The 21457-nt window shown below is 45.4% G+C and overlaps 1 protein-coding gene across 1 annotated transcript in view; it reads left to right on the forward strand.

The window, feature by feature from the left end:
• Positions 1 to 21457, forward strand: part of LOC144164348 (Kv channel-interacting protein 4-like) — a 560797-nt gene that overhangs the window by 190116 nt on the left and 349224 nt on the right. The window lies entirely within an intron of this gene.

Genomic DNA, 21457 nt, shown 5'->3' on the forward strand with positions numbered 1-21457 from the left:
CCTAACGCTTGTTTCTCACGCACCGGTCTTGCAGACGAGGCCACATTGCTAGTGCTGCAAGCAATTGAGACAAAGCTCCATTATTTGACTCAAGAAAAGCTATCGCAGTCAACCCGACCTTTTCTGCGCAAGCCACGGTAGCCACGAAATAAATGGAATGTGCCGCAAGAATTATGGCGTTGATAACGCTTGTTTGACCGGCACCGTCTTGCAGACAAGCAACGTCGCTCTAATACTACAAGTGATGTCACTCCTGGCATGTCAGGCGCATCAAACCCATCGTGTAAAACGACTGCTAACAGCGCGAAAACCTCTGAGTTTGTAACAAGTGGGGATTTGCGGTGGCGGCGACGTAATAGGTACAGCAAGCAGGTAGGCAGAACAGCAGCATAGGGTTACCACCTTTCCCCGAAAAAAAAACGGGCCTTCCGGGGGGGGAGAGGAGGGGGAACGGGGGATATGTGTTGAAAAAAGGCGCCATGTTTTTTAACAAGCAGTGCCATTTATTGTAGTGTTTTCTTAGAGAGAAACCAACATAACGTTTGTACTGAAAGTGATTGAGAGCTTGGTTAATCGCTCTGCATGTGCTTCACTGAAAAGTAACCGCAATTGCTGACCGCGGCGGTAGAATTTCGTTATTTTGTTCTTCCCTTAGGTCCCCCTCCATCTGAGGCAGCGCGCTCGCCCGCGTATTTTCTCTGCTCGGGTGTCTTTGCGCAGCTTGTCGACACGTATTTATCGTCTTAGTTGTTGAATTGACGCTTATAAAACGCCAAAATGGACATAACCACGGCACAAAAGCCAAAAAACCGGCTGATGACGGCTGGTTTTAGATATGGACCGGCAACCGGCCCGCTGTTTAAAAAACCGGTCGGGGCGGTCCAAAACCGGGAAGGTGGCAACCCTACGGCAGCGACGAGCGAAAATGATTTTACACGACCGCCCCCGTCGGCCTGCGCAAAAAAGGAAGATAGAACCCCTGCATACACGCCCTCGAATAAAGCTGTACAGCCGATTCAGTTTGTTGTGGACGAAGAGCAACCGAGGCTGCAGCCACAAACGACTGCGCTTGCCGTGGTATGAGCCAAAGCATATCTTCACATCGGTATGTTATCGTCCGTTTGACTGTTACTTACTGAAGGGAAAATTCAGAACACAAACGTTGACGTCTAGCGTCTATGCCAGACATAGACGCTGCTGTTTAGGCCCTAAAAACCACCTTCAGTGCGTCTGTCGGTTCTGTCTGATGGCGCGCTCTCGCCGCTGATTACGAACGAGGCGTCTGTTGGCGTTGACTTATCGTGTTGGCGAGCCGGTAAACGCCATCACGGTTAAACTCCCTGTTGGAAGACTACGCTGTTGGGACGATAGAGTGCCGACAGAGCTTCTTATTGGCCCCACAAACGCCATCAAGGTTAAACTCCCTGTTGGAAGACTAGGCTATTGGAACACTAGAGTGCCGACAGAACTTCGTATTGGCCCCACAGGCGTGCTGTGAGCCCAACAAGAAAGTCTTGTTGGACTTTTTGCCCAGGGCATAATAATACGGGAACAAATTCTTAGGTAAATTCGATTTCGTTGGGGACACCGATGCCTCGCGTAAAAGTTTTATTTACAGGAATACAAGAGGCATTTTGTAGCCTTCCCTTCCCGTGCACCCAGACATCGAAACGAACCTTGTGATACACTCGAAGAACTAGATTAGTGCAGAGTGGAATTTAAACATTCTGCACGTTTTGTTCAATTTACGAACAGCAATTTTAGAGCCTTTCCCCTGGTCTTTGTGGAGAGTTGATATTTATTCTCTCAACGGGCGGTGAAATAGTGCAATGTGCGGTTTAAACATTCAGCCTGTTTTTGTGCAATTTTGCATGCTTGCATTCACACACCGTTCTTTTAGGCACCCTAACGATAAGGTGCCGTGGTAACACCCCAATCGAGAAGAAATACTTTTTAGCACCCCTTTAACGGTCGTAGCACCCTTTGAAACTGTTGATTACACCCCTGAATTTTGGCACCCTCGAGGTGGGGTGCCCGAGCAATATTGGGGCGCTTGAAAGGTGCAAAAAGGGTGCAAATTGTTCAGTACACCCTCCTTGCACCTTAAAGGGTGTAAAAATGTTAAGATTTACACCCCTTAATATGTGGCACCCTCATGATTGGGTGCCGGAGCAATGTTTTAGTCCTTAGAAGGTGCAAAAAGGGTGCAAAATGTTGAGTGCACCCTTTTAGCACCTTTAAGGGTGTTAAAAAGTTTAGTGTGTAGGGCAAAATTTAGTCTGGAGTCCACAGGCCATGCTTCAACTCTCAGTGAGTTTACGCGAATTTATATAGTAGAAAAATGAATTTGAAAATGCTGCCCTCCTCTCTACTTCCCCGTCCATTTACGGTGACGTTATCGTGTCATGTAAGGAGGAGATGACTTGGCTTGACTGCGCTACTGCACGGCTCGCCGGCCTTCCGTCAGAGTCAGTCGGCCCAGCATTTCAGTACTTCTGGGCACTTGTGCATTCGTCGCGGTAGGGGAATTTGTTCCGCGTGCTGCCCTTCACCATGTCCGCGCATGCGTCATGGTCGGGTGCGCCTTCTCACCCTTCCCTCTCGCCCTTCCGCGCGTGGAGACGCAGTATGGTTCCGGTCAAAACGGTAACTACGTACACGACGGAACAGACGTACTGCTAACACTCTCTATCAAATATATGCAGCGTTTAGTCCGCCGGCCGCCGACGAGTCGTCGCAATTCGTTCTCTCAGTAGAAACTAAGCCACGACTTGTTTTTGAATGGAAGAATGTACCTTTCTTTACTTTGTTAGTTCGTACACTGTATCAAGCTCCGATTCCAGGTCGCTCCACACAAGCGCTGCACAAGAGCCCATGCGCCGCTTCGCTGACTAATACGCTAGTAAGAAAACCAAAAGTCACTTGAAGGGTGGAGAAGAGTCAGAGAAGTCAATATAGATAATAGGAAAATAAAATTAACCGAAACCTTTACCGTAAAGCGTAAAACTATGGAGCAGAAAGAACTTTCTTGCGCTGAGGGAAAAGCACCGCGGTCAGCTGAACGACCACACATCTGCGAACGCTTTTCATTCTAATAAATGCAATTGCCAGACCTGAGATACTGTGGAAAAATGTGGGACGCTTACTGCACGAGCGCTATGCAACAAATCGTCACCCTAGCTTCTTGAAACGCTAAAATTAAATAAAAGTGTAAAGTGGTTATACATTATATGCCTTATATTTCCACCGCCGGGAGCGTTGGCCCATTGCCGAGTGGTATGTAGCGCTAGGTATGTTATTTTGCAAGTCGCAAGTTCGAATCCCCGAGGGTACACTTTCTTTGTAAGTTGATTTTTTTTCGTTTTCGGATGATGTTTTCTGTACGGAATTCGCCATTTTTAATGTGCACTGCTCCACGATCGAGTTCGCAGAACGCAGGCAGACTGACACAGGCGCGCTAGCGTGCCCTCCTTAGTGTGCTGTTCCCACAAGCACCGACTGCTTGCGGGCAGTGGGCACAGGCCAGCATCAGCAGACCGTTGGCCTGGTGCGAACACGCTTTTTACGATACACGCGTGAGGGAGGCAAGCTCCAAATATGGGAGAAAAGCGCATGGTACTTGAGCGTCTGCGGTGACGTGGAGGGCATTCATCCGCTGCGTAGGCCTCGGCTAGTGATTGCTACGATTCCAAGCTATCCTGGGAGACTTATTTCAGGCATTTTACAGCCGACCACATGAGAGGAGCACGGTACGGCGATCATTGGGATATCAGGAATGCCCATCCAACTATACCATCGGATGTCAAGCCTATTTACTGTTTTACAGAACCAAAACCGGAACTTGTTTGAATGCTAATCTTGGACATCGTACAATCACGGTGCACCTCCTATCGATGTCGCACCCTTTAGTTGGTGCGGCTGCCGCAGACCACGCATGGTAGTTTTTTTCTTTCAGACGTTATAAAATAATCACCGACTTATCTGCCGTTTGCACGACGAAATATTCTTCAGTTCATTCACTTCATTTCATTCACTTCAGTGTCCCTTTAAAAGGTGTATTTAGGCCTCCCGGATCAATTTTAGGACGCCAGTTTAAGAAGTAGCAAAGCAATTTCGAGATGCAGCGCATGTTTTTGGCTGACAAGAACACACAAGAAATCAATCGTGTGTCTATCCGGGGATACACTCCACACAACAAAAGCAGAATAATAAAAACAAAACAGAAGAATAAACTGGCGCAAAAGAAAAGGACCGTGACCCATTGCAATGATGATGAAAGGACCCGATTGAACCACTAAACGCGCCCATGTGCGTTTTAAGTATGCTTCTTACAGACGTAGCGAGGCAGGTTGGCGCTAAGGACGTATATGTACGGCGACCAGCGCGAGTAGCCACACCTCTAAATTGCAGTGACTGAGAGTAGGAGGAAATGAGGTGGAGAGAAAAAAACTGAGTATGATAGTCACAGGACCAAATCACTCAACTGGAGGACTACAGGAGTGGCTTGATTATGGCAATTACAACAGCATGGAAAACGCGCTTACACTAACATCGTATATTTGGGGTCAACAGGCGAATGGCAAATCTTCTTAGTCGTAGTACCAGTAAGAATGAAACGGCGCATTTGGGAAACGGTAATGGCGATGGTAATTAGAGGGCCAGTTGCACGGCTGTACTTGTTTCTGTATGTATGCGGCGTCTCTGGATCGATGGATTGTGAAGCGTCTGCCTCAGAGGTACGTAACTGCGACATCTGACCGCTACCCACGTACCGCAGACAAAACCGGAGACGGTGATGCAAGGGAATTAAAATGTGCCGCTCAGTTAGCGAAGAAGCAAAGAGGCAGGCTTCCGCTGCCGCTATTGGTATCATTGTTATTGGGACTAAGCAGTATTTCTAATAAACCCAACTTGTATGTTGTCTTCATTGCTCCTTAAAGCAGTGCTATGTATCGTCCTGAATTTCTTTACACTAAACAGACAGGAGAGACCCCACAGAGAGACATTCGTAATAAAATATTTTTTATTACTTTACGCATTTGAAAAGTTTAAGGCCTTTATTTCAAAAATAAAGTAACACCACAACATCACTGTCACATCCGCCCGTAATCCGAAACAACGGTGAACGTAGCCGCCCACAATGAAAGAAAGGAGTCGTTCTCGCTCGTGCTCGCGGCCAAAAAGCGCCCATTTCCTCCGGGTGCTCTTGCTTATTCTGGCTCCGTTGCGGCTTTTCATGGCGCTTTGAGAAGTCACAAACAAAAATAAAATCACTCTCGTCTGTTTGAAAACACCGCCGTCGGCCATGATATTTGCCTATTCTAAGAAATCCGAGAGCAAGACCAGCTGCCAGGTTTCTTCGTGCGGAAGTCGAGGCCATTGTATATAGACACGGCCTGCGCTGCGAGAAGAAATCGCCTGCGCAGCTGGAAAGGACGTTTTCATATCAGGACGTGATTTAGATTCCCACGAACACGACGACCCAAACAAACACCTTCCAGAGTCCAAACAAGCCCGGCCATGGTGTTCCCCTTTGTTGTTCTCGCAAACGTGATCGCCCGCTTTGTTTACTGCGGTCCTTTTTCACCTGTAATGACCACTCTGGTAAGTTGCACCCGTCGTACCTGACCCAACATAAGGACAGCCATAGGAGCTTTATTAAACGTAAACCCTCTCTTAGTCGCAGCCAAAGTCTTTATTAAAGGAAGTGAAGGGTGAGTTTTTTTTTTCATTCAATAAAGCACACCCCTAAAAACGCCGTGATACTTTCAGTACTGGACTGCTCCATCACGCCGCCATCTTGGTTTGGATTTTTTTACTGGTTGTATTCGTCTTTGCCTTTGCTTTCCTTAGAAGACATATGCGGCTAATGTTTGCATACCGAGTTCGCGAAATTGACAAAAGTCGCACTAGTTCACCGTATTTTGTATTCACGCCGTGGCCCTCCTTTATGCACAACGTGTTTCAGCCTTTCAGTGCCTGCTTTCAACTTGGAGCGCAAACTGCAAACTCAATTCCGCTTTGAGAAATGCGCACGTATCTCCATTTTGAGTTGGTTCTCTTGCGCTCTCTGACACAGCGTCAAGGAAACAAATGGAGCGTCGGTGGAGTGCATGCGCAGGGCTTCCACGTTTACAAAAAAGACTATCCCGTGAATTGAAACCCTGTCTCTGAAAGGAGTTGTTTGCATCTAAGAAAGAAGGTCGCCAGCGTGCGAGTCAATTTGCATAGCCAGATTAAAGTACGGCCGCTGCGCATCTGTGCACATTATATTGAACAGGGTGTAATCAGGTTGCTTTCTAAGAATAATTTTCAGCACATTCAAGTTGAAGTTTATCGAAGGCGAAATTTAAGTTGAAGCACAGTAAGTAGAAGTTAAGTTGAAGGGCAGTGCGTTTTAGTTAAATGTACTTGTTAAGTGAGGAATAGAGATTAAACGACCAAACGGGTAGTTTACACTGTGATGGTTCTAGGTCATCCTGGAGGAAGTGAAACTGAGATCATTGATATGTATAAGGTACTGACATATTCATTTGAATCGTATCAGCATACATTTTGAGGCAACTTGGGCGATATTTAGGTATTGCGAATGTGAAAGGTAATAATGGTCATTTGTAGGCTGTGAGGTTACCTGGGCCCCAAAACATACGCGCCGCAGCGCCGTCAATGACTGCAGCTGCGCTCCGAGCGGAGCGCCCTAGCTGCTGGCGACTGCTGCGCCGTTGGAAGAAGCAGACTATCACGCCCGCGCTCCGACGTGGACATCAAGCCTCAGCTGCCCCCCCCCCCCCTTCGCCCTATATTGCGTAGGCGCGTATGCGAAATGCACTGCTGTTTTGCACGATTTTAAACATTATTCTGTACGAGTGCGGAAGAAAATCAAGGTATGAACGACTTAGTAATCCCACACAGAGGAATCGGGGTTACTGCGCTGTTGTTTTTCGACTTCACCGAACAGCTTATCACTCGGTGGACGCATTTTTAGAAGTACAGGTCCACAAACAAAAAAGCTGTCGTTAGATGAATTGGTTAAGGCGCTTTGATTTTTGTTTGGGCTCGCGGCTTCCTGTGTCATTTTGGCGATGTTTCGAGGAAGCGTTTAGTCGCAGACGCGGCGTTCTCAATGAGCCTGTGGGCGCGCTCGTCGCAAAGGCCATGTAGAGAAGGTCTGATTATTGCAGCCGCTCGCCTCAGGACAAGTCAACCCAGTATTAAAGCATCTGTCATGTATCGATTCCCGACTATTCATTCGCCTTATACACCGTACTTGTTTCTTAGAATATTCATGAAATTTATACCACGTCGTCTCATCGGGGGTTCGGATGAATATTCGAGATCATTAGATTGGCAAGCGTAGCTGGCTCAATATCTGCGACGCTGGCCTCCCAAAAACACATGGCGCTTATACAGACCCGAGTAGCCCCACTAAAATCTCGTCACAAACATTTCTACTGTCGTATATGCACATCATTTGGAAGCACAGGAACTTCTCTAAATATATATCTGTTTGCAAAACGCAGACATACCGTAAATCTCAGGCGTGAAGGTGCCGCAAAAGCAGCGGCGTCAGTGGGGAGCTGCCTAAAGAGCCCGCGGCTGCTTTCGAAATGAGCCGCTAGGAGGCTTTCAGTGGCGCGTCTTTAGGCCACGCCCAATGGCATATTGAATCTGAACAGCCGAGTTTCCCAAGCGAGAGCAGCGTCAGCTGCGGCAAACCCGCACAACTCTGGGTCGGTCGTGCCGCACCGACAGCCTTCAGAGCCCGCTGACGTGCCTTCGCAAAGGTGCGCGGCGTAACGTTATTAAAGACGATAGTCCTTCTTGGGCTACTTAAACCCAGAAAATTTGGTCTGTCTGTATGTCTGTCTGTCTGTCTGTCTGTCTGTCTGTCTGTCTGTCTGTGTGTGACCCCATTCAGCCACCCAGCCAAAGTAAATCAAGGCCTGCGCAATAGTCTTAAATTCTCACAGCTAAATCTGCCCGTCTAAGTCCGGTGTAATGTTCATACTTGTCAACATTGTTGAACAAGATCCAGACATTACGCAATTATAAGACAACGAAATAATACACAAGTGACATTTGCAGTGTTCCTTTATAAAAAAAGCATAGATGCTTGATTTTTGCTACATTAAATACTACATCCAGTGCAGAAAAAAATTCACACCTCCGTCGCCTGCTGTCGCCCGGGCCACTATAGCTTCTGGCGGCATTTTAAGAAATAAAGCGGCAACAGTTACGAAAGGTTCCACTAGATAAGCTCCACGTTCTGCTTGGAACGCACGAGGACTAGGGAATCGCCGTACTATAAGCATTGAAGTAGGACGCCTCACTTCACGCGCGTCTCCGCCGTACGGCAGCGCTGGCATCGAGGAACCCGTCCTGGAGGAGTGGAACGCGGTAAATTTAAATCGACTTGAGCCAACCTTTAGCGAGTTTACCTTGAGAGGAGCGCGACGGACGAGGAAGATCATGAGAGGTGAGCAGGAAAGCGAAGGGAGGCATTTACTTGGCAAATGTCGGCAAAGACTATCGTCTTTTGTCGACATTTGCAACGAAAGGGGCATGTACGCGGCCAATTTTTGCACGGAGGCCTATGAAAAAAATACTGCAATGATGACGGAGAAAAATGTTGCTGATTTGGCAAACCTTTAAATAAATTGAACTTCCATTTCCTCAACAAAAACACGAAACAGATGAAGCATGATGGTAAACACGCAATGCACTACGACAACTGATGCTGGTTTTCATCCAACGCATCTAAAAAGTACATCTATATTGAATGCTACTTCTTTTTACCCCATCCTAATTTTTAAGTATACATTTATTTCTGAATAAACTTTAAATCCAAATATAATCCAAATATTTATTTTGCTACAATATATGTAACCTTTTTAATTTAAAAAAAATTTCTTGAAAAAGTTTTCCTTGTTTGTATTTGATTTTTCTTTCATTCCGATCCTGAGCGGATTCTCGAACAACGTCGCCTGCTCTTGAGCCGAACAAATCACCCGTGGCCTAACGGTATAGCTCTAAACATCAGCATCATCAACGCTCCGTACGGTCGCCCGTTCAATTCATCGCGTTTTGAAGTGAGCTATGTCAGGCTTCACTTGAATAAAACAGGGCGCAGATGCAATGCTGTCGCCTTCCTGACGATCTTTATATCCTGACACAACTGTAAAGGTTGCTTTCAGGGATTTGTATTTCTTCGCAGGTTCTTCTACTTCTTTTTCGCCTGCACGGAGCTTTGGTGGCATCTTTAAAGGCACAGTAATCTATCGGATGACATGCTACTACGAAATACGAGGAAGTTGGTAGATTTGTTAGCACTATGTAAAAACATGTAAGTGCGTAGTAAGTTGGTCACAAGTAAGACCCAGAAACACAGTTTTTAAAGGGGAGTTGTAACTTAGCCGCTTTAAAATTCAGCCATTATTCCATGTACTTAGTGCGATATTCAATAAATATAACCACATGTAGTGCAAACTCGAACTGCACGCGTTGACGTTCCCAAACATCTCTTTTTTTAAGCGTAACAATTTTCCTTTTTCAAACAACACTTCGTGACCTTTCTGGAAGGCGAGTTAGCTCTTTTGGGTGAGGAAGAGATTCTGCGACATTGGTCTACCTGGTTTATTGAGGTTTCGAACACAAGGGTTATTATTCATGCCAGTTTTCCAGACCTGTGTCCTTAGGGATTGCCGTTGTAACCAGTGATTTTGATGTTAGAATTGTGTGTTAGTGGGGAACAGTACCCGTTGTGACATCAAACCAAATCTGTTCTATATATTGCTGCATTCTTGAAGCGAATGTTTTTGTATCATTGTTTACCTCACATGCTAATGTTTTTGTTGTAAGCAACTCTAAATTGTTTGTATGTTAATCTTTTGTCTACAATCAACTTGAAGCTGTCTATACGCTTCTGTAAGTGTCTGTTACTTGCAGCCTTCGCGCTGTATTAGTTTTGTAGCAACCGGCGCTGCACTTGTGCAATTGTTTCTGGTTGTTACGTTGTATCATTGATACCAGGATTTTTTTATAATAAATTTATCCTTTCAACAATGTATGGCAAGCAAACTATAACAAACTTTTTAATACACTGAAAGCATGAGAAAAATACGGGTACCTATTGCTTCAATAGAAGTTGGAAATAGGCTAAATGGAGGACCAAATTTTTGTGTCCCAAATGTACTTTCTTTTCAGTAAAATCTCGCTTAAATTAGCTAGACCATTATAAAAAGCGCTACATTTTTTTCTTACAGAGGTCTCACTCCGAGGCCCTTAGTGCAGACGGACAAGTCACGACTGTAGATGTAATGCATCCGCAAATGCTTAATATATATTCATCTTACCCCCTCGTCCCTTCCTTTCTTATGAAAAGCTTTGTTTTTCGTAAACGGTTACTTTCACTTCCTCTCAACGTGTTTTTATGCAGCTGGAATGTTAGGTGCACGCCGGAAGAGGTCTAATTCCTTTGCGGAGGGGCCAACACAGGCACAAAGCTATTTTGTTTCCTTATTCGTATACCTGCAAAACGGATATCTCTCTTGCAGGGGTCCTCCAGAAGCGAACAACGAGACATCAAAAACAGATAGCATGATGGAACTGATACATTTTTCTTGCTGTAATTGAACCCATGTATTTAAAGTCGGCATTGTATTTCCATTCCTCGAGACTTCATATTCGCTGGTACGTTCTATAGATTAATGTAGTCGCTTCCGCTATACACAAAGAAATTGATTTTTTACTTACATGTGTTTAAAATGAGATTGTCATCAGTCAAGTAACACTCATGGGACTCAGCGGCTCTGCGTTTGAGAACGTGCTTCCGTAAGTTTATCCCTGAGGATCGGGCACCGCCTGAAAACATCGCGGTGCGTCGAATATCGTGTTCGCCGAAAAAAACATGCTTTATTGGGAAATTGAAAAGAATAGGTCGCTTTGTCTTGCGAACGAAAACATGTACAACTATATCAAGTTTTTCTGGTTAGTGGGAATACTCGTGAGGTATTCTGCGCGTCCTTTTCTTTCTTTTGTCTACGTCACGCAAGGTAGTTTCAATCGACCCTTCCATCCGTGAATTCAGCAGAATATATCCGTCAATGTTTACCAGCGTTGTGGGGCAAGATTACTGTGAAATCGTGTGATTCATTTTAAGCTTAAAAGCGGCTAGTGATGTGCATCAGCCGGAGCTGTAAAAAAAGGAGCGCGCCGCAGGCACGTACTTGTGTTGACGTGGGGCGACCGACCAACTGTTGCGCATATCTGCCGAAGGTAGCTCTGGGTGTCTCTGAAGTAGCTCTGGGCCCTATGTCTCTGGGTAGCTCTGGGGCCCCGTGTGGCTCTCTGGGTGCTGTCCGGTGCCTTTAGTAGCCTACGAGCATTTCATGTTAAAAATCACAGCTAGGTGTGCGTTCATGCTAAGGAATTGCTTACCGCAGCCACAAGCACGCGATATTGTTCAGCGTGCGAAAGTTCACGTTGTGGTCCAGTCCCAGTGGCGTGCGTATAGAATGGTTGTTCGTTTTTGTATTTCATATATTTTTTTAATTTGGAGGGGGGTTGAAGGGGGTAAAAATCGCGTGCTTTTTTTAAGTGATAATAGGGGGTAAATCAGGTTGTTTTGTAAAACAATTCCAGAATTCGTGTTTTCCGGCTTAACATACAAATGTACGAAGTAATACACTCGGTTTATCTTCATTGAAGGTGTCGCAAGCTTAGGTATAACCGTTAAATTTGGTGTTGTTTTCAAGACGGTCATCGCAGGGATACCATAGTTCTCAAGCAAATAATTCCCGAAAACTCTTTGTTTGGGAATGAATCAGTAATGATAACAGCAAAGAGCATTACTAACTTCCAAAAAATTAAATATTTTATTCACAATAGCATTGTCAAGTACTTTTTTACACATCGTTGTTTAAATTAATTATCTGCATGCGCAACATGTGGGCAACCATTCGAGACCTGCCCAATGGTTAAATATATGTCAGTTAGAATAAAATTTTGTCCACATCACTTCTTCCATTAGCAAAGCACATTATTATCAGTGCAGTATTTGCCAACCCGGGATAGTGAGTGGTAGGGTTATGCCAATCATCAATGTATTAGATAGTTTGTTTGGCTTGCATCCCGCAAGTACTAGTTCCGAACGGCGGACTATCAACGTACCATTCGGACGATCGCTAATTTGAAAAGATCGGTCGCTGGAAAAATAGGGTTCCACCCGAATTTTCTAAAACACGTTGGGGTGTCAAATTGGGGTTTTATCAGAAAACCAACACATCTACGCATGAGTTCATCTCGCGGTAGATGGCGCAATTCTCACGAACGACGAAAGGCAACACATAAAAGGAATAAGTAAAAGAAAAAGAATAAACAAAGCGAAAGCACTGAATTTATCCAGAGTAAAAATAAAAGCTTCGGGGCGAATCCTTGCTGTGCATACCTTTTCGATTGCTTCGGGCATTTTTTTCTCGACGGAAATCGCAAATGGCTGATCGTCGTGGTGTGAGTAGACATAAACGCTGCCCATGGTTGGTGCGTACTTTGCGACACAAAATAAAGTACGGATAGCAAACATTTGATTATACGCATAATTATTGGCTTCGTAGGTTTTCACACTTTGCGGGGTCTAAAATATGTTGGATGAGCGCAGCCCCTTTCCTTCCTCCTGTTTGCGTTCTCAAGTAAGTCGTCGTACCGTTGTAGCTACGTCATCGTTTTTTTGACGGCAGTCTCCACGCTCACAGTGTGCCTCTTCATGCGAAACTTACCGCCTCCGTATATCGTTCTTCTCACGAGCATAAAGGAAATCGTTGCTGACGTCATCTCCACACCCATCGCTCTGATGAGCTCCAGGCCTTCGAGCAGCCGCAAAGTACTCCACGTGAAGCCATTAGAGGCGCCGAAGGTGTTTCCTGCCCTTGGGGAAACACATCAGGGATCAGTGGCGCCCCCTCGGTCCGGCCGCTGCAACATCATGGCCGAGCCACGAACAATCCCCTCCCCACCGTCGATCTTATGAACAGAAGCTTGAGGACTGCGCCAGTTTGCCCTTTGCAAGCGTTTTGCGATTCTTTGAACGCACAGTTTGTTCAGGACTACTCGACGATAGGACGGCCTGCTGAGTTCTCATCTTCGCAGCTGAAGGGGTTAGTTTCTCTTCGCGCCGCCACTTCAGTCCTGGCGCTGAACATCGTTGAAAGACGAGCCACGGCAGCTTTGGCGCTTTTTGTTGTAGAATGTGTTTCACTTCGATGTGTGGCTTATGATATTAGGGTGAAAGCGTTAGGTGCCTCTTCAGTCGTGAGGCGCGCCGTTGTTGACCGGATCGCCTAAGCCGGGTGATAGAAGAGTCCCCGCGTAGCCAGCGCAGAGGGAGAACAGATGCCGTAACGGGGGCATAAGATGGCACCAGAGCCACTGTAACTGTGGATGTGGAGAAACAGTAGCAAAAAGTGGAGTTGTCTGTGTTTACAATACAATAATTATAAATGGGTCACGTTATCAACCAAGCTCCACTGATAAGAGTATCTGTCAAAGCGACAGGACTTTTTGACTTGGGTGTGCCATGACTATGCCCACAGTTTTTTTTAGTGTTAGGCCTAAATCCGCGCAAGCGAAAGGCTTGCGCTGAAGCGCGCACACTAGCGGCCAAACTGGAGCACCGTCACAACCGAGACTGAGCGTCTAAGCGCCGGCGAAGCAGCCGTCCTACCCTCAACTACTCACGTGGTAGTACAGTCTCGGGCCTCCAAGCTGGCGCATCTGCGACGTCGCTCCGTAGCCAACCAGGGGGCGTAACGTCACAGCTGCCGCACTTGCGCTCCGGTGACTCAAGGTCACAGCGACGATATAAACGACCTCGCAAAACACGACGTAGAAAATCTTTCCTTTAAATTATATAACATAATTATTCCAGTGGTGACGGGAGGCCATGGAAAGCCACAGAGGTTTCCAGATAAACGCAGGTCAGCGGAATTAAGCGCTACTAGCAGTTACGGATCATAGTCGTGGGTACGAAAATGCGAAATATTTGCGTCCCTCGATTCATGGGCCCACAAAAAACTTACTTGCAAGAATGTAGTGCCCGCCTATTTAATTCCATATTTTTATATTTTCTTTATTTCGTTTGTTCAAATATAAATTTATTAATTTCACTCATATTTATCCCCTACGGCGTACTTCAAAGCCCAGGTGTAGCTTCCGCGCATTTACACAACTTCTGAAAAAAAAATTTTGTGCCCTCGTAGATTTTTAAAGCAATCTGATGCACACCTTCATTTAAATTAGCCTAACAAAAGCGAGCGATCATCCACTTTTATTGCAGAGCACTAATCCATCGTAATTGTTGTATTAAAATCACATTAAGGCTCCCTTCTACAGCCGTTCTCGCATGCACCATCGGGCCAATGACGCTTCCAGAAACAACGGCGCCATCCCATTTATTTCATAACCATGAACATGGGCGTCAATTGCGTAAAAACCATAGCGCTTAGTACAGTTGTCTTTACGGTTAGGTACGGCAATATTAGTTTGATGATAGGTGTGTCGTGACTCGGGGGAAGGTCGCTTTGAGGGACAATCACCGCTGCAATTCACTAGAGATAGTTGAGTTGGGAGACACTGGTTCCAGACGCAAGCAGCGGGACTCGTGCCGTTGTCGTCGATTGCAATCTGATAGAGCACGGCTCCATAGCTTCTTTGTTGAAACTCGCCTGCTCTTAGGTTTGAGTGCGTTGAAAAGATATTTCGAGTTAGCTCGATTTCAATATAAACTTCTGACGAATGACCCCTCTAAATGCATCAAGCTCTGCCGCGCAAGAAATTATTGGCAGCAGTTTTGTGTCACTGATCTTTCCTAGATTAGCTGAGAAGTCTAACGCTTCGATCTGCTCAATAGCCATTTAAACGTTGCAGGCTGTACTTAGAGTACTTTAGCGATGCTATAAAAAGACTCCACTTTCTTTATACACGTGCACCAAGAAGCGGGCGTCAACTATCACGTCGCACAGCAGAACACGAGACAGCGGTTTCTAAAGGCGATAGCTTTTCTTGGGTTATTACACGAAGAGTTCGTGTGTCTTCTCGCCAGTCACTCCCTTTAGCGGCCAGGCGAAAGTGAAGGATACATGACCGCACATTAGCGCGACCACTGAAATCTACTGAATCCGGCGCACCCGTCATTCTTGTCGCCTTTATTTAGAGCAAAGGAAACCTCGGGCACCACTTTCGCGAAAGTCAGGGGCAGAACCGAGAGTACCCGCGTTTTTTATTTAATACACGTTGGTTTGGTTTTAAAGTGATTGTCTCCGTGGACTACGTAAATGCCGACATTCTGGTCAGTACGTTCGTATTTCAGTATCCTTGCTGATTCATCTTTCCTGCCAAAAGTTGCGGCAGTTCTTCAGTACCGATTGTATGGTGTTTTCATGAGAGATGGGACAGACGTGCCCCGTCGAGATCTTCAGTTTTGACGAGATTTTTATGTATATGCCTTTGAGCAGAGAAAAAAAAATGGCTCCAATCAACGCGCTGAATGTGGTTAGAAAGCAAAGGTTTAAACGACACTGGCAACGACTGCCCATGTGACGTCACTTGAATTCACACCCGTGTCTTAAGAAAAAGTGAAACCAGAGATCGTGCCAGCCATTATCCGGAATTCGCGGTGCCGGCGTCCCGAACGCCGCAGCATCGCCCACAGCCGGACTTGAGCGGCGTGACGCCGCCGCTGTAGCCCGCCCGTGCGTCGGCTGAAATAAAACGGAGAGGGGCGTCTTTCGAAGGGTGAGACAGCGGAACCTAGTTATCCTGATGTGCTAACTCGGGGCTACACCACCGTGACAAGCGCAGACACCGTAAAAATGCGGCGTATGCGGCTAGTGATTCCTATGTGTACCGATTTAAACTAGTTCAGTTAGTTTGGTAAGTTTGAGAATTGCGAGAAAGCTGAGGAACTCTTATAATCGCTATTCATCAGAACCACTTGCTCCTTTCGCCTTTTCTAACACCTCTTAAATGACAACCCAAATGGTGTTCACCAATTCAGAAAACGGAGTCCCGTTTGTGGCAAGCAGTGCGCAAAAGTTAGCGTTTCTCTAACGGTTATAGATGTCTAAACGTGGTCTCGGCATTTTGTTTTCCCGGCCTGCAAGCCAATCATTAGCGTATCTTTGCCGCATGACGACTTAATCCCGCGGGGTCCGGGTTACCCAGGAGGGGCTGCTAAACAAGCTGATGAAGCCGTGCGAAGGAAGCGCTCAATGGACGCGAAGCTGCGTGAGAACAGGCCAAAACAACCGTCGCTAAAGCAGACGAGAAGGCCGTCCCGCCGACGCGTGCGCGGGTGTGAGCAGCTATCTTCCAGCGGGAAACGCTGTGTAACTATTCGCCGCGCCATCGTCACTGTGCTCCGTGAGTGAAAACCGCCCTTGTCCCCATCCGCGTCCGGAGTTTCTTATTGCGCACTCCACGAAGGAACCGCTGGCCAGCAGTGGTAGAAAGCTTTGCTTTAAATCATATCGTAAGTTACCGCCAAAAGTAGGCTTGAATCTTATACGCAGCCGGGTACGCCACGTGTCTGACTTTTTGTGAGAAGCTGCCCGAACTTCACAAAAGAAAAAACAGGACACGCCGCGCGGCTGGTTGTTTTTCTTTTTTTTTTGTATTCTATTTTCGGTCAAGTTCGAGGTTATATCTCGGACACGTTGGACCGGCTCACTAACACTGACTCACAAATATATTTTTACAATCACTTCTCGCTCAAGCTCACACTCATATCTGCGCAATTCATCTACGCTGAAACTCATCTACTCAAACTCACTTCAAGCGCAAAACGCAGAATTCAGTCAGTATCATTACTGAATTTGGGCTGAGAACTCAATAGGACACAGAAATCACGTGGGCGGGCAACTAACAATGGACTTGGAACTCTCGGTGTCAAAACTCAAAATGGGCTGATAGCTCAGTCGGGCTCAGAACTTAAAATGGACTCAGAAATCAGAAATCCCTCGGGCTCAACACTCAAAATGGTCTCAGAACTCACTGGGGCTCAGAACTCAGAACTCAAAGTAACTCACTCGGGCTTAGAACTCAAAATGGACTAAGAGCTTACCCGCGCTCAGACATACTCAAACTCAGTCGGGCTCAGACTCACTCGGGACTATGAAACTCACTCGGGCTCAAGCCCACGATGCCACTCGAGCCTCATGCTCCCTCAAATTCAAACTCACGCATAAGTTTGTGCCCAACAGATTCTGAGTGAATAGACCCGGCAGTGAGTCTGCCGACCTCAGGAGCCTAAAGAAGAATCTGGAGACTCTGAAGTTAGTCCTCAAATAAAAAAAACTTCCCTAACTAACAAAATTCCGAAAGACGGCTTGCGCCGACTGCGCGTTGAACGAACAGCGCGAAATTCAATGCTTTTACAGCTTTAAAATACAAAATATTGCAGCTACTCATGCACGTTTTTTTTTTATTTGGAGACTTTGCATGCTACCGAATACATTCACAAATTCATTTTTATTTTTGTCATTAAAGTATTTGTTACAAAAAAATGACAAACTTGAGCCCCTTTTAAAAATTGCAAAATGGCGTGTCCTGCTTCTCTGCAGACAATCTAGCGAGTTCATTTTTCAGCATTATTCCTTCATTTTTTTTATTCTTCGGGAACATTCTACTTGATGCTGAAAAATCCGCCGCATTGCGGGTCAGTCTCGCGTTTTGGTTTAATTTCAACACCAATATAGAAAATTCCATCTTCGATTTTTCTACACTTTCACAAATAGAAGAAAACGCGATTCTCTATTACAGCATTTAAAAAAAACGTGTCGCACTATATTTTCAGTTTTGGTGCTATCTAGTACAAAATTTGAACCTAGTAGCAGAGTCCGTCAATGAAAAGCATTGACGGACTCTGCTAGTAGCTATATTGCGGGGGAATACTAGAGCGGTCTGTAGCAAACTTCAGACTGAAATGTAACAGAGAGAAATGGCCGCCACAGCTGAAACATCACGAAGGTCAAATAAAGGTGAGCCTACTTTCTTGAAATTAACCGTGAATAAAGTACACAGCCTTTTAACACCTAGTAGAAATGATTTCCAATGAATTGCTCAAGCTAGCGCACTAACATTTTTTGGATGCATTGCTTAATGCAGTTCTGGTTGTTTTTGTGTGTGACCCATGTAGGCGCACTCAAATTACAGAAAAGTTGGGATGAGCTCCAAATCTCTTGGAATAGACTACTGTGTCTACGATATGCGCCAATCCGGTTCAGGTTTTAGAATATCGACAGTTGGATTCTAGTTGATGATCCTGTTTCACGGCATATCAAAACAGAAGGCATTAAAACAACCAATAACCGTGAATGTAGGTCCAGTCATTGATAGCAGCACAGTCCTTCAAAATGTTTTCCCAGCTGTGAACAGCTCCCGGGTGATCATTGCCTGTGGCCATTCAGGCAGGTCAATGACTTCTCGGTGGGTTCTAGTGCCTAAGGAGCCGTGTTTCGTGCCAACTGTTCAAAAGGCAGGAGGAAAAAATCAGCTCGAAGAAACTCTGCACTTGAAAGATCTGTGCACTGTCGTGTTGAACGGTGCCTCCCTAAATGAAGTGGCTCCTACCGAGACACGTATTTAGTTTGCGAGAGCAACTATCCACCGCTTCAAGGAACTGAGTGCATTCTTTTAAACGTCGCACTCGAGGGAATCTTCTCTCTTGCGCTCTTGGCTGATAAGAAGCTGAACAGGTATGTTAAAGAGTTCAGCAATGTCTGTTCTAGGCCACCGCCAAAATTTAAACAACCTTGTTTGAGTTACTGTCCAGGAGCAAGATAACCTGGTAAACGTTTTCATGAAAAAAAAACTCACAGCGAGTATGATTGTAGCATATAAGGCGGCAACCGAAGCACCAACATTAGCACAACGGCGGTTGACGAACTTGGAGCACGCATTTGATGCTTCAGACTCGCATGAAAAGCGGTGTCACCTGCTTAGACTGTACGGCGTCGTCGGTGCCTAGTGCCCTTGCTGTGGGGTATTGGGCCACAGAGTTCTTAAATTTGTCCTGGGCTCACGATGGCACAGAATACACAGTTGCATACCCGCTGCGAGAACCACAGTTTCAAGCCAGCGATAGTTCCCAATCCGGAAAGGCAATAACAAAAGTGCTACCCGAAGGATCCTTTGCCGTTTAGGTTATTTCAAAAACATTTTTTCGCTTCCCTCGCGTGTTCTGCCTTACCAAATGTATTTATTTCTTTATGTTCTCACCCTCAGCAGTCTTTTGAAATTGTGTGGTCAGGCACGACTCGTCTTGGAAGAGGGAGTGGATTCCTACATTTATTGAAAGCGCGTAAGCCAAGCTTCAAGCAGGAGCTGCGAAGGCAGGTGGCAGCCTAGGCACACGGTCATGTTCGACATCTCTAATTTTGCATGACACGGCTCCCGCTCCAGCCCAGGAAACGCTGAGGGTCATGGTGGCGTCCTCTCATGATGATGGTAGAGGCGCTGAATGCAGATGGTGATGCTGCCAATACCATCCACTGGTTTAATTATACAGCTTACGGAAATATTTTACATCGAGCAACTAACGATAAATATCTTGGCTCGCACAAATGTTGTGACCTCCACTGGGATCGACCCCTCAACTACATAACTAGCAGTGCGAAGGTGAAATTGCATTTTTTCTTACGTTCTCCTAAATATGCGTCATGCAACACTAGATGTTTGACATATTAATCTATTATTCAACCAATTGTTCCATGCGAAAACATTGCCTGGGATCCTAATGCCAATGTCAATACTTCCAAACTAGGAAGATTACGAAACAAGGCTTCCCGATTTATTCTCAATAAATACAGCCCAACTTCGTTGTCTGAGTTAGTTGCCAAAGCTGACTTAAAACTAACTCAGAGAGAAAGAGAACTTCTCGTTTGCTGTTCTTTTTTAAAATAGTAGTTGGACGAATAAACAGCACTACAGGTGAATACTTCAATTATTCTTTCGGTTACTACACCAGACAACGTCACAAACACACTCTAGTTCGTCAACAGCCCAAAAATATTATTTCTGCGTATTCCTTTTCTCCTCTCGCTGCCAAAGAATGGAATGAATTGGTTAACTGTAAGGTTTAACGCGTCGACGCAACGAGGCGATTAGGAGCGCCGTAGTAAAAGGCTCCAGATTAATTTATTAAATTTGATAACCTAGGGATCTATAAGTGTGCCGAAATCTCGTACACCTGGGCGTTTTTTTTTTTCTTGCTTTTCGCCTCTACCAGGTAAGAGGCCGCCGCGGCCGGGAATCGAACCCGCGTTCTCCTGCTCTGCAGCCCAACGCCTTAGCCCCTGAGCGACCGCGGCTTGTCAAAGAGTAGAATGAATTTGTTAGAAAAATTATTTAAAAAATTGGTTATAATGAATTGCATATTTTGATCTGTAACTGACAAGCAATGCTTGCTTTTGGTTGCAGGTAAAGCATATTCTATGTTGTTTGAATTGCATTTTTCTAGTCGTAAACTTAAGCATTGTACTGTTACTTTCATTGTTTTACCACGTACCTAACCCCGCTATGGCCTCATGTTTGGGCTAGCAGCGTTAAATAAAGTAAATTAATATGTGAATAAATGAATCACATTCCGGTGCTGCGTACTTTCTTGAAGGTAATTTCCAGAATTCTCGAGCACCTCCTTTTCACATTCATGGTTTTTAGCTGTACCGAGAATTTCTCGCTTTACGTTGCAGTCAGAAACTTGCTACAGACCCTTCGATTATATCCGTGAAATACAGCTACAAGGTAATATTTAGTGCTCCACAACAACAAAAATACAAAGAATAGTGCAACCTTATTTCCGACCCTCTGAGAGATAACATCTTTGGGTTCGATTTGGAAAAAAAAAAGAAGATGGCCTTGTTTATATTGGTGTTCAATTTACACCCGAAGGCACGTATGATCTGCAATGCAGCGCATCTATTATAATGAGGTATTTCTTCCACAGGAACTGAAATTTTAAGGGAGGACTGAAGAGGGTTAAGGAATAATACTGCAACAATTGAGCTCCCTAGCTTCTCTAGATGCAGAGGAACAGTACTTGATATTCTGGCAATTTTGAAGTTGTGTCAAGTGTGTAGCTTTTATACAAAAGAATTGTAATAGAAAATCCGAAATGGTTTATTGAACTTGATTGATGGCATGCAAAATATCCGCAAAAAAGAACCCGCTGCAATAGCAGCAGCAGTTTCTGTTTTACAGCTGTAAAAGTTTCAAATTTCGCGCGCCTCGTCCATCGCACCTGGCAACCAAGCCAGCTTCAGAAATAGTTTTTAGTTCGGCAAAATGTCTATTCGGAAAAGCAACTGCTGATATGTTTTCCCTTTGCAGAAAGGGCTATATATGGAACTTTCGCGAAAATTAAAGATGTCGACCTGACACGCCTGTCCCTTTTTCAATGAAAACATAC

The sequence above is a fragment of the Haemaphysalis longicornis genome, unplaced genomic scaffold, assembly GCF_048455015.1.
Source record: "Haemaphysalis longicornis isolate Haplotype H1 unplaced genomic scaffold, Haemaphysalis longicornis Haplotype H1 scaffold_13, whole genome shotgun sequence".
In the NCBI taxonomy this organism is placed as follows: Eukaryota; Metazoa; Arthropoda; class Arachnida; order Ixodida; family Ixodidae; genus Haemaphysalis; species Haemaphysalis longicornis.